Below are 12,015 nucleotides of genomic sequence, written 5' to 3'. Positions count from 1 at the left end.
GTGTTTCGGCTCGTTTAACCTTAGTGTATTTGATTTCTAAAATTTTTTCTAAATTTTTCTTATTAATATTTGAGTTAATTATAGTCCCTCACTTTAGTTTAAATATTTTTCCATACATTCTAGCTGTCCGGACTGACACCGATCACCGGAACAGTATACTGTATGGACTAGCTAAAGTGAGGATGTTACAACTCTTCCCCTCTAATAAAAATTTCGTCCTCGAAATTTACCTGATGCAAACAGTTGAGGGAATTGTTGCCTCATCATCTCTTCACTTTCCCAAGTTGCCTCCTCAGTGTTGTGGTGCTTCCAAAGCACTTTCACCAGTGGAATCTGCTTATGCCTCAACTCTTTTACTTCCCGAGCTAGGATTCGTATGGGTTCCTCTTCATATGTCAAATCCAGTTGTACTTCAATTTCTTCCATGAAGATGACATGTGAAGGATCTGAGCGGTATCGTCTTAGCATAGACACGTGGAACACATTGTGGATCTGTGACACCCCTTACCCGTGTACAGTATACCCGAGTAAGTAATGCCACACTGTGTACCGGCACACTCTAATGTTCCTCAATTAATTTATATCATGCTTTTGCATATAATTTATGAAATACAATTTATTTAAACCATTTATCAAAAGTATCATTCATTTAAGGTTCCGAAAATTTTTAAAGAAAATCCGGCGGAGTACCGGCTAAAAATGGAGAAAACCGTTCTTCGGAATCTGTTAAAAACACTTCCAATATTTTTATTCCATCATCTCAACAATATTTCTCAATAGCAAATTCTCAATAATCTTTTCATTTCACAAACATCCATTTCTCATATACAAGCGATAAATACATGCTCAAATTTTGCATTCATAGTCATAACTTTCATTCATTTATATGGACTTCAAAATATATTACATGAGTTCAAATACATATGAAAAAAAAGTAAAAATCTGCTACAAAATATCAAAATGACAAAATGACACCTAGTGTCCTACCAATGCACTGCAGGTAGTGAGGTGACACGGACACTGCGCAGAACTGCAGGATGGATTCACCCAGTCTGTGGTCTACTGGGCTCACAATCAGGATCTTCAGTACCTACGCGTGGCAAAAGCAACGCGCTAAGCAATAATGCTTAGTGGTGCAATAATAAAATAACAAAAAATAACAGATATAAATACGTATTGCATGTACATGTTTTGTTTGTCATGTATTTGTATATCCATTCATTTATTTCTTTTACATTGCTCATTTTCATTCATTTGGTTGCCCAAGTAACCTACACTAGACGACTGGACTGGATAATGGGTAAACTGGCACTGGGTACCTAGTACCTCGGGCCGTCACACCATCGGTCACATATGCATCTCCGGCAGGCAAATGTAATGTACTAACAAGTCAGAATAATATCGAGCACAAGGCCAAGTCTCAATACAAAGTCGAATGGCTAAAAGCCATAAAATCACGGAATGGCATATTGCCATGTGCGATCGCTAATCGAACCCTATTGGCATGCCAAACTATCCAAACCAATCTTGTTAGGTATACTAGGGCATTTGAAACTTTTAAATTCTTCAATCTTTGAATTTCAAGTTTTGGTGTTACTATTCACCTCTATGGTCAACTAAAATGTTGACTTTTTGATAGCAAATATGTACATTGACTTTGGCACTCCCAATATACCACATTTAGTGTTTAAAACTTGTTGGCATTAAGTGTTAATACCATTTCAAAGTGTAACTCAACACAAGCAGAATTTTCAGTTTTGGTGAGTCAACTTCACTGTTCCATTGGACACTGTTACTGTAGGAATTTGAAGAAATGTAAAACATGAAAATTGTTCCTTATTTTGTCTAGTTGAATTTCCTTTTTTGAATCACTCCATTTGGAGTTTTGTAGCTCTAGATATGGTCCAAAGACCCAAGCTGGCAGAATGTGCATTCTGCAGAAAATTACCATATCTACAGTGCATGAACAGTAACTAGAGTCACTTGGTTGGATAGGTTCTGGCCATAATTTGGGGTAGGTTCCTTCATGAAAGTTGTTTTTCTATGTCTTAACTTGTTGCTGTAAAAATTTCAGGTCAATTGACCAAATCTACAGTGAGTTATGGCCAAATGAACAGTTACTGTTCATTTGGTCAATTCTGCAGAATTCAGTGCAGGGTATTCGGATTGGGGCTGAGTTTTGGTCCTTTTGCTTTGGTCTTTTGGGCATGGTTTCTTCAGCAAAAATGTGCCATTATAAGACTAATTTCATGTCCAATTGGCCAAACATCAATTGGACTAACACATCCCAAGTTATGGCAGTGCACAGGGACTGAATTTTCAGTCCCTCTGCTGCTATCCTAGGGCAGTTTACACCTTGAGTTTACCATACCATTTTTCAGTCCAAATTGTGTTCAACATACCTCAAATGGTCACTTATTGACCATTAGATTGTTCTTTAACAGTTTAATAAGCCAAGTCACATTTTCATGCCTCAAAACCCTAATGTCCAATGCAATTTACCCATAAACCCTCAATTAGCACCCTAGTTCAACATCTATATAAATATATAACTTAAATACAATTTCCAACTCATGCTAAGTCCATTAAAAACATTCAAAACCCTTCCTCTATTAGGGCTGCCGAATTCTTTGGTGGAGATACACATTGAATTTGTTTCATTATTTCACAATTTCTAGTTCATTATAAGCCTAAATCATGGAATTAATGTATTTTAACTACATATATGCACTAACCTTGTTGTATGCCAATCCAAGCTTGAGAAAGCTTCACTTTCTTTCTTCTTCTTGGCTGCCAAAAGCTTTAGCAAGGTGCTAGGGCAAATTTTTGTGAAGATAACTTAAGGTTTTAAGGTTGAATGTTGGAAGATTTAAAGCTAAACTTGAGCATCAATGGAGGAAAGGGTTTAGGGATTTCGGCTGGTCTTTTGGGAAAAGATGGCTGCTGGTTTTTCTTTCTTATTTTGGTCTTATTTTATGTCTTTTAATAGTTTAGTCAAATGGGAGCTTAATGGTGATTGGTGGAAGTTTTTAAGTGACCTCACATTATGTCATAAATGGGCATTTTATTGCAATTTCTTTTCTTTCCTCCACTACTCATTTTCAATTTAATTTCTAGTAATGTTTCTTCATATTTTATGTCATATTAATTATTTACTCAACTAGACAAGTTGGCCAAAAATCACCTCGGAAGGCGAAATGACCAAAATGCCCTCCGTTTGGCTTAACGGGTCAAAATCGTCTGTACCGATTGAAAAATTTTTCTAGATATTTTCTTGGCATTCTAATGCCATGGGAACCTCAATTACCCTTCTCTGGAGTCCCAAAAATTATTTTATAAATTTTCCCTCGGGTCTAGGGCTCCTCGTTGCGAGAACCGCAACTTCCCTCTGGTTACCCATCGCTAGGGCACCGGCTCGTTTAACTTGGTTGTATTTTATTTCTAAAATTTTTGCTAAGTGTTTCTTATTAATATTTGAGTTAATTATGGTCCCTCACTTAAGTTTAATTATTTTTTCGGACATTCTAGCTGTCCGGGCCGACACCGGTCACCGGAACAGTAGGATGTACGGAGTGGTTATCGGGAGGGTGTTATAACTCTTCCCCTCTGATTTAAATTTCGTCCTCGAAATTTACCTGATGCAAACAGTTGAGGGAACTGTTGCCTCATCGTCTCTTCACTTTCCCAAGTTACCTCCTCGGTGTTGTGGTGCCTCCATAGCACTTTCACCAATTGAATTTTTCTCAACTCTTTCACTTCCCGAGCCAAGATCCGTAGAGGTTCTTCTTCGTATGTCAAATCCGGCTGTATTTCAATTTCTTCTCTGGAGATGACATGTGAAGGATCTGAGCGGTATCTTCTGAGCATGGATACATGGACACACATTGTGGATCTTGTCCAGCTCTGGTGGTAAAGCTAGCCTATAGGCCACTGGACCCACACGTTCAATAACTTCATATGGGCCAATGAACCTAGGGCTTAACTTACCTTTCCTTCCAAACCTCAACACTTTCTTCCATGGTGACACCTTGAGGAACACTTTGTCGCCAACCCCATATTCTATTTCTTTTCTCTTCAGGTCGGCATAAGATTTCTGTCTGTCTGAGGCAACTTTGAGATTGGCTTTGATTGATTTTACCTTCTCCTCAGCCTGTTTCACCAGGTCTGGCCCTACCAATTTGTCTTCGCCCAATTCAGTCCAGCACACTGGAGTTCTACATTTTCTCCCATACAGCGCTTCATACGGGGCCATTTGGATACTAGCTTGGTAGCTATTGTTGTATGCAAATTCTGCCAGTGGGAGGTATCTATCCCAACTTCCCTCAAACTCAATGACACAACTCCTCAGCATATCCTCAAGGACCTGACAAGTATTTCACGTTATTGTTATCATTTCAATTCAATATTTGTATCAATTTCATTGGTTTCAATTATTTACCTGGATTACTCTTTCTGATTGCCCATCCGTCTGAGGATGAAAAGTTGTGCTGAAATGGAGTTGTGTACCCAAGGACTCATGTAACTTCTTCCAAAATCTCGATGTAAACCTTGGGTCTCGATTAGATATGATGGAAAGTGGGATTCCATACAGTCTAACTATCTCACTGATATACAATTCTGCTAACCTCTCTAGTGAGTAGTCAGTCCTAACTGGCAGAAAGTGTGCTGACTTTGTCAATCTATCAACTATCACCCATGTTGCATCATGCTTCTTCCGGGTGAGAGGTAGGCCACTTACAAAATCCATGGTGACCCGATCCCATTTCCATTCAGGTATGCGTATAGGCTGTAGCAAACCCGATGGAACTTGATGTTCTGCCTTGACTTGCTGACATGTCAAGCATTTAGTCACATAGTCAGCTATGTCCCTCTTCATACCAGGCCACCAATACTGAAGCTTCAGGTCATGATACATCTTTGTACTTCCTGGGTGCATAGCATATACACTAGTGTGTGCCTCTTTTAGAATACTAGCTTTCAATTCCCCATCATCTGGTACACATAGTCTTTCTTTGTAGTACAGACACCCATCAGCTTTCACCCCATAGTCAGTTGCTTTTCCCTCTGAGATCTTGCTCATAATAGTCATTAACTTTTCATCTGCCTTTTGCCCATCTAAAATCTGCTGTAGCAGGTTTGGCCTCACTTGCAACTCAGCCAAAATAGCTCCATCTCGAACCAAAGTTAGACGGGCATTCAATGATCTCAAAGCTGTCATGGATTTTCTGCTTAAAGCATCAGCAACTACATTTGCTTTCCCAGGATGGCAGTCAATTACACAGTCATAATCCTTTAGGAACTCAATCCATCGCCTCTGTCTAAGGTTGAGCTCCTTCTGGGTTAGCAAATATTTCAGGCTCTTGTGGTTTGTGTAAATGTAGCACTTTTCACCATACAAGTAATGCCTCCATATCTTCAGTGCGAAGATAATTACTGCAAGCTCTAGATCATGGGTAGGGTAGTTCTGTTCATGTGGCCTCAACTGCCTGGAAGCATAGGCGATCACTTTCCCCTCTTGCATTAATACACACCCTAACCCATTATGTGAGGCATCACTGTAGACCACGAAGTCCTTTCCTGACACTGGCTGTGTTAACACTGGTGCCTCTATCAACATAGCCTTCAATTTCTCAAAACTGGTCTGACACTTGTCATTCCAGTCAAATCTGACATTCTTGTGTAACAACTTGGTCATTGGAGCAGCTATTAGGGAAAATCCCTTCACAAATCTTCTGTAATACCCAGCTAGCCCCAAGAAGCTTCTGACCTCAGTTGTGTTTCTGGGAGGCTTCCATTCCATCACTGCTTCTATTTTCTTGGAATCCACCCTAATCCCATCAGCTGACACTATGTGTCCAAGGAATGCAATCTCATTCAGCCAAAAGTCACACTTGGACAACTTAGCATACAGTTTCTTTTCCCGCAGGGTTTGCAGAACAATCCTCAAATGTTCATCATGTTCTTCCCTGGTCTTGGAGTACACCAGAATATCATCAATAAAAACCACTACGAATCGATCCAGGTATGGATGGAAGATACGGTTCATAAGGTCCATGAATGCCGCTGGTGCATTTGTTAGGCCAAAGGGCATCACTAGGAACTCATAATGCCCATATCGGGTCCTGAATGCAGTCTTGGGCACATCTACATCCTTCACCCTCAACTGATGATACCCTGATCTGAGATTGATCTTAGAAAATACTCCTGCTCCCTTCAACTGATCAAACAGATCATCAATTCTAGGCAACGGATATTTGTTCTTCACAGTCACTTTATTCAACTGCCGGTAATCGATGCATAGCCTCAAAGTCCCATCCTTCTTTTTCACAAACAAGACCTTGAGCTCCCCATAGTGACACCTTTGGGCGTATGAACCCCTTATCTAGCAACTCTTGCAATCGAAGTTTTCAACTCCTCAATTCTGTGGGTGCCATCCTATAAGGAGCAATGGAAATGGGTGTCAGATCTACAGTTGTCTCAATAGCAAATTCAACTTCCCTTCGTGGCAAACCGGGCAATTCTTCGTGGAATACCTGGGAAGTCTCTTCGTGGGTATATCAATCAAATTTGGCTTAGCTCGCCTAGTATCCACCACATGTGCTAGGTAGGCTTCACACCTTTTCTCATCATTCTTCTTGCACTGTGGTGAGATGACATTGGACAAGAAATCATTCCTTTCCCCACAACTGTGATCTCATTACCTTCTGAAGTTTTTAGAGAAATTCTCTTCAATTTGCAATCAACTATTGCCTGATGACGTGACAACCAGTCCATTCCCAATATCACGTCAAACTCATGGAAGGGCAACTCAATTAGGTCTGCCAAGAATTCATACCCCTGAATCCTTAACGGGCAACCCTTGTATACCTTGTTCACCACTACACTGTGGCCTAATGGATTAGTGACCAGAATGTCTTGGTCACTCTCCCCTACTAGTATCCCCCTTTCTACGGGTAGGTTGATGCAAATATAGGAATGAGTGGATCATGGATCCACCAATGCATGCACAGGAGTATTGTAGAGGGAGAACGCACTCGATGACGCCCGGCATCTTGCTCTCCCGAGCTCTCAAGGCATAATTTCGCAGGTGGTCCGTTATCCGCCTCTCTGCCGCTCGATGCGTGCCTCGTGATGGTCCCACTGCGTCAGATTTGCCAGGTTTTCTACCTCTCTGTGGTGCAGGAGCAGGTCTGTCTGCTTGTGTTGGAGCAGCTGTAGTAGTTCTGCGTGGACAGTTCTTCAACTGATGCTCTGTTGACCCACACCTCAAGCAAGCACCAGTCACTCTCCAACACTCCCCCTTATGCCATTTTTGACAGTGTGGACATGCAGATAATGTTGAGGCTGGTCCCCTGAACCCCATCCCTGGAGAGCTACCCACTGATGGTGTGGACTGACCTCTCCTAGGGGTGAACTGTGGCCTGGGTCCCTGAGACTGACCCTGGCCCTGTGGCTGACCCGAACTCTGTGCAGGAAGACCCTTAAACTTCTTCCCAAATCCAGGAGCGGAACTAGACTGACCTGGTCCCCTCTTCTGCTGTCTATCCCTTCTGGTCTGTTCACTAATTCTTACTTTTTCCACCTTTATTGCAGCTTCCACTAACTTGGTAAATTCTGTGATTCCCAAGGCAGTGAGCTAGATCTTGATGTTGTCATTTAGTCCCTCTTCAAATCTCTTGCATCTTTCAGCTTCATTTGGGACTATCTCCCTTCCATAGCGGCTTAATCGGACGAATTCTTTCTCATACTCAGCCACTGACAATTGTCTCTCGCCAAAGTTAATAAATTCTCTTCTTCTCTCTTCCGTATACAAGATCCACATATTTCTTCTTGAACTCAGAGAGAAAGAAGTCCCAAGTTCTGACTTCCGGCTGCACTTCATCGACACGGTGTCCCACCACTCATATGCATCATCTTGCAAGAAAGAGATGGCGACTTCTAGGTTTTGCTCGAGTGCGGTGGAGTTGTTTTAGTACTCACTGCTCTGCTCAACCAATTCTCTACCGCAATGAGTCATCTTCTCTCTTGCCATAGAAGTCCACGGCTCCAAACTTCCTTAGCCTTTCCAGGTGTGATTTCTGCTGTGGAGCTGGTGGTGGTGGTGGTGGTGTTGGCATTACCCCGGCCATTTGTCTAAAGAAGTCGGCGATTTGTTGGAACATGGCCCGTGGAGGCCGAAAGGTGCTCGCTTGAGCCGGGCGGAGCAGATTCTCTCATGCCCCCAGTCTCAGCTGCTGCAGGTGGAGCATGACTCTCCACTTCCTCCTCAACGGCTCTCTGAGACGAAGGATCCATATCCTATTCAAAATAAGAAAGATAAACAGATCTGCGTTAGTGTCACCTCGACTCTTACAAATGCAATGCATGGTATGGACTCAATCTAGGCCCAGAAACGCTTAAACCGTGCTCTGATACCACTAAATGTGACACCCCTTACCCGTGTACAGTATACCCGAGTAAGTAATGCCACACGGTGTACTGGCACACTCTAATGTTCCTCAATTAATTTATATCATGCTTTTGCATATAATTTATGAAATACAATTTATTTAAACCATTTATCAAAAGTATCATTCATTTAAGGTTCCGAAAATTTTTAAAGAAAATCCGGCGGAGTACCGGCTAAAAATGGAGAAAACCATTCTTCGGAACCTGTTAAAAACACTTCCAATATTTTTATTCCATCATCTCAACAATATTTCTCAATAGCAAATTCTCAATAATCTTTTCATTTCACAAACATCCATTTCTCATATACAAGCGATAAATACATGCTCAAATTTTGCATTCATAGTCATAACTTTCATTCATTTATATGGACTTCAAAATATATTACATGAGTTCAAATACATATGAAAAAAAAGTAAAAATCTGCTACAAAATATCAAAATGACAAAATGACACCTAGTGCCCTACCAATGCACTGCAGGTAGTGAGGTGACACGGACACTGCGCAGAACTGCAGGATGGATTCACCCAGTCTGTGGTCTACTGGGCTCACGATCAGGATCTCCAGTACCTACGCGTGGCAAAAGCAACGCGCTAAGCAATAATGCTTAGTGGTGCAATAATAAAATAACAAGAAATAACATATATAAATATGTATTGCATGTACATGTTTTGTTTGTCATGTATTTGTATATCCATTCATTTATTTCTTCTACATTGCTCATTTTCATTCATTTGGTTGCCCAAGTAACCTACACTAGACGACTGGACTGGATAATGGGTAAACTGGCACTGGGTACCTAGTACCTCGGACCGTCACACCATCGGTCACATATGCATCTCCCGGCAGTAACGTAATAACAAGTCAGAATAATATCAGGCACAAGGCCAAGTCTCAATACAAAGTCAGAATGGCTAAAAGCCATAAAATCACAGAATGGCATATTGCCATGTGCAGTACTGCTAACTGAACCCTATTGGCATACCAAACTATCCAAACCAATCTTGTTAGGTATACTAGGGCATTTGAAACTTTTAAAATCTTCAATCTTTGAATTTCAAGTTTTGGTGTTACTATTCACCTCTATGGTCAACTAAAATGTTGACTTTTTGATAGCAAATATGTACATTGACTTTGGCACTCCCAATATACCACATTTAGTGTTTAAAACTTGTTGGCATTAAGTGTTAATACCATTTCAAAGTGTAACTCAACACAAGCAGAATTTTCAGTTTTGGTGAGTCAAATTCACTGTTCCATTGGACACTGTTACTGTAGGAATTTGAAGAAATGTAAAACATGAAAATTGTTCCTTATTTTGTCTAGTTGAATTTCCTTTCTTGAATCACTCCATTTGGAGTTTTGTAGCTCTAGATATGGTCCAAAGACCCAAGCTGGCCGAATGTGCATTCTGCAGAAAATTACCATATCTATAGTGCATGAACAGTAACTAGAGTCACTTGGTTGGATGGGTTCTGGCCATAATTTTGGGTAGGTTACTTCATGAAAGTTGTTTGTCTATGTCTTAACTTGTTGCTGTAAAAATTTCAGGTCAATTGACCAAAGCTACAGTGAGTTATGGCCAAATGAACAGTTACTATTCATTTGGTCAATTCTGCAGAATTCAGTGCAGGGTATCCGGATTGGGGCTGAGTTTTGGTCCTTTTGCTTTGGTCTTTTGGGCATGTTTTCTTCAGAAAAAATGTGCCATTATAAGCCTTGTTTCATGTCCAATTGGCCAAACATAAATTGGACTAACACAGCCCAAGTTATGGCAGTGCAAAGGGACTGAATTTTCAGTCCCTCTGCTGCTATCCTAGGGCAGTTTACACCTTGAGTTTGCCATACCATTTTTTAGTCCAAATTGTGTTCAACATACCTCAAATGGCCACTTATTGACCATTAGATTGTTCTTTAACAGTTTAATAAGCCAAGTCATATTTTCATGCCTCAAAACCCTAATGTCCAATGCAATTTACCCATAAACCCTCAATTAGCACCCTAGTTCAACATCTATGTAAATATATAACTTAAATACAATTTCCAACTCATGCTAAGTCCATTAAAAACATTCAAAACCCTTCCTCTATTAGGGCTGCCGAATTCTTTGGTGGAGATACACATTGAATTTGTTTCATTATTTCACAATTTCTAGTTCATTACAAGCCTAAATCATGGAATTAATGTATTTTAACTACATATATATACTAACCTTGTTTTATGCCAATCCAAGCTTAAGAAAGCTTCACTTTCTTTCTTCTTCTTGGCTGCCAAAAGCTTTAGCAAGGTGCTAGGGCAAATTTTTGTGAAGATAACTTAAGGTTTTAAGGTTGGATGTTGGAAGATTTAAAGCTAAACTTGAGCATCAATGGAGGAAAGGGTTTAGGGATTTCGGCTGGTCTTTTGGGGAAAGATGGCTGCTGGTTTTTCTTTCTTATTTTGGTCTTATTCTATGTCTTTTAATAGTTTAGTCAAATGGGAGCTTAATGGTGATTGGTGGAAGTTTTTAAGTGACCTCACATTATGTCATAAATGGGCATTTTATTGCAATTTCTTTTCTTTCCTCCACTACTCATTTTCAATTTAATTTCTAGTAATGTTTCTTCATATTTTATGTCATATTAATTATTTACTCAACTGGACAAGTCGGCCAAAAATCACCTCGGAAGGCGAAATGACCAAAATGCCCTCCGTTTGGCTTAACGGGTCAAAATCGTCTGTACCGATTGAAAAATTTTTCTAGATATTTTCTTGGCATTCTAATGCCATGGGAACCTCAATTACCCTTCTCTGGAGTCCCAAAAATTATTTTATAATTTTCCCCCGGGTCTAGGGCTCCTCGTTGCGAGAACCGCAACTTCCCTCTGGTTACCCATCGCTAGGACACCGGCTCGTTTAACTTGGTTGTATTTTATTTCTAAAATTTTTGCTAAGTGTTTCTTATTAATATTTGAGTTAATTATGGTCCCTCACTTAAGTTTAATTATTTTTTCGGACATTCTAGCTGTCCGGGCCGACACCGGTCACCGGAACAGTAGGATGTACGGAGTGGTTATCGGGAGGGTGTTACAGGATCTTATCCAGCTCTGGTGGTAAAGCTAGCCTGTAGGCTACTGGTCCCACACGTTCAATGATTTCATATGGGCCAATAAACCTAGGGCTCAACTTACCTTTTCTTCTGAACCTCAATATTTTCTTCCATGGTGAGACTTTGAGAAACACTTTATCACCAACGGTATACTCTATCTCTTTTCTCTTCAGATCGGCATAAGACTTACATCTAAGCAATCTTCGAGTTAGCTTTGATTATTTTCACTTTTTCCTCAGTCTGTTTCACCATGTCTGGCCCTACCAGCTAATCTTCGCCCAATACAGTACAGCACACTTGAGAACTACATTACCTCCCATACAGAGCTTCATACGGGGCCATTTGGATGCTAGCTTGATAGCTATTGTTGTATGCAAATTCTGCCAGTGGAAGATATCTATCCCAACTTCCCTCAAACTCAATGACACAACTCCTCAGCATATCCTCAAGGACCTGACATATATTTCATGTTATTATT

Source organism: Hevea brasiliensis, chromosome 11, assembly GCF_030052815.1.
Source record: "Hevea brasiliensis isolate MT/VB/25A 57/8 chromosome 11, ASM3005281v1, whole genome shotgun sequence".
NCBI lineage: Eukaryota > Viridiplantae > Streptophyta > Magnoliopsida > Malpighiales > Euphorbiaceae > Hevea > Hevea brasiliensis.
The sequence above is the reverse complement of the archived record's forward strand: the minus strand, read 5'-3'. Positions refer to the sequence as shown.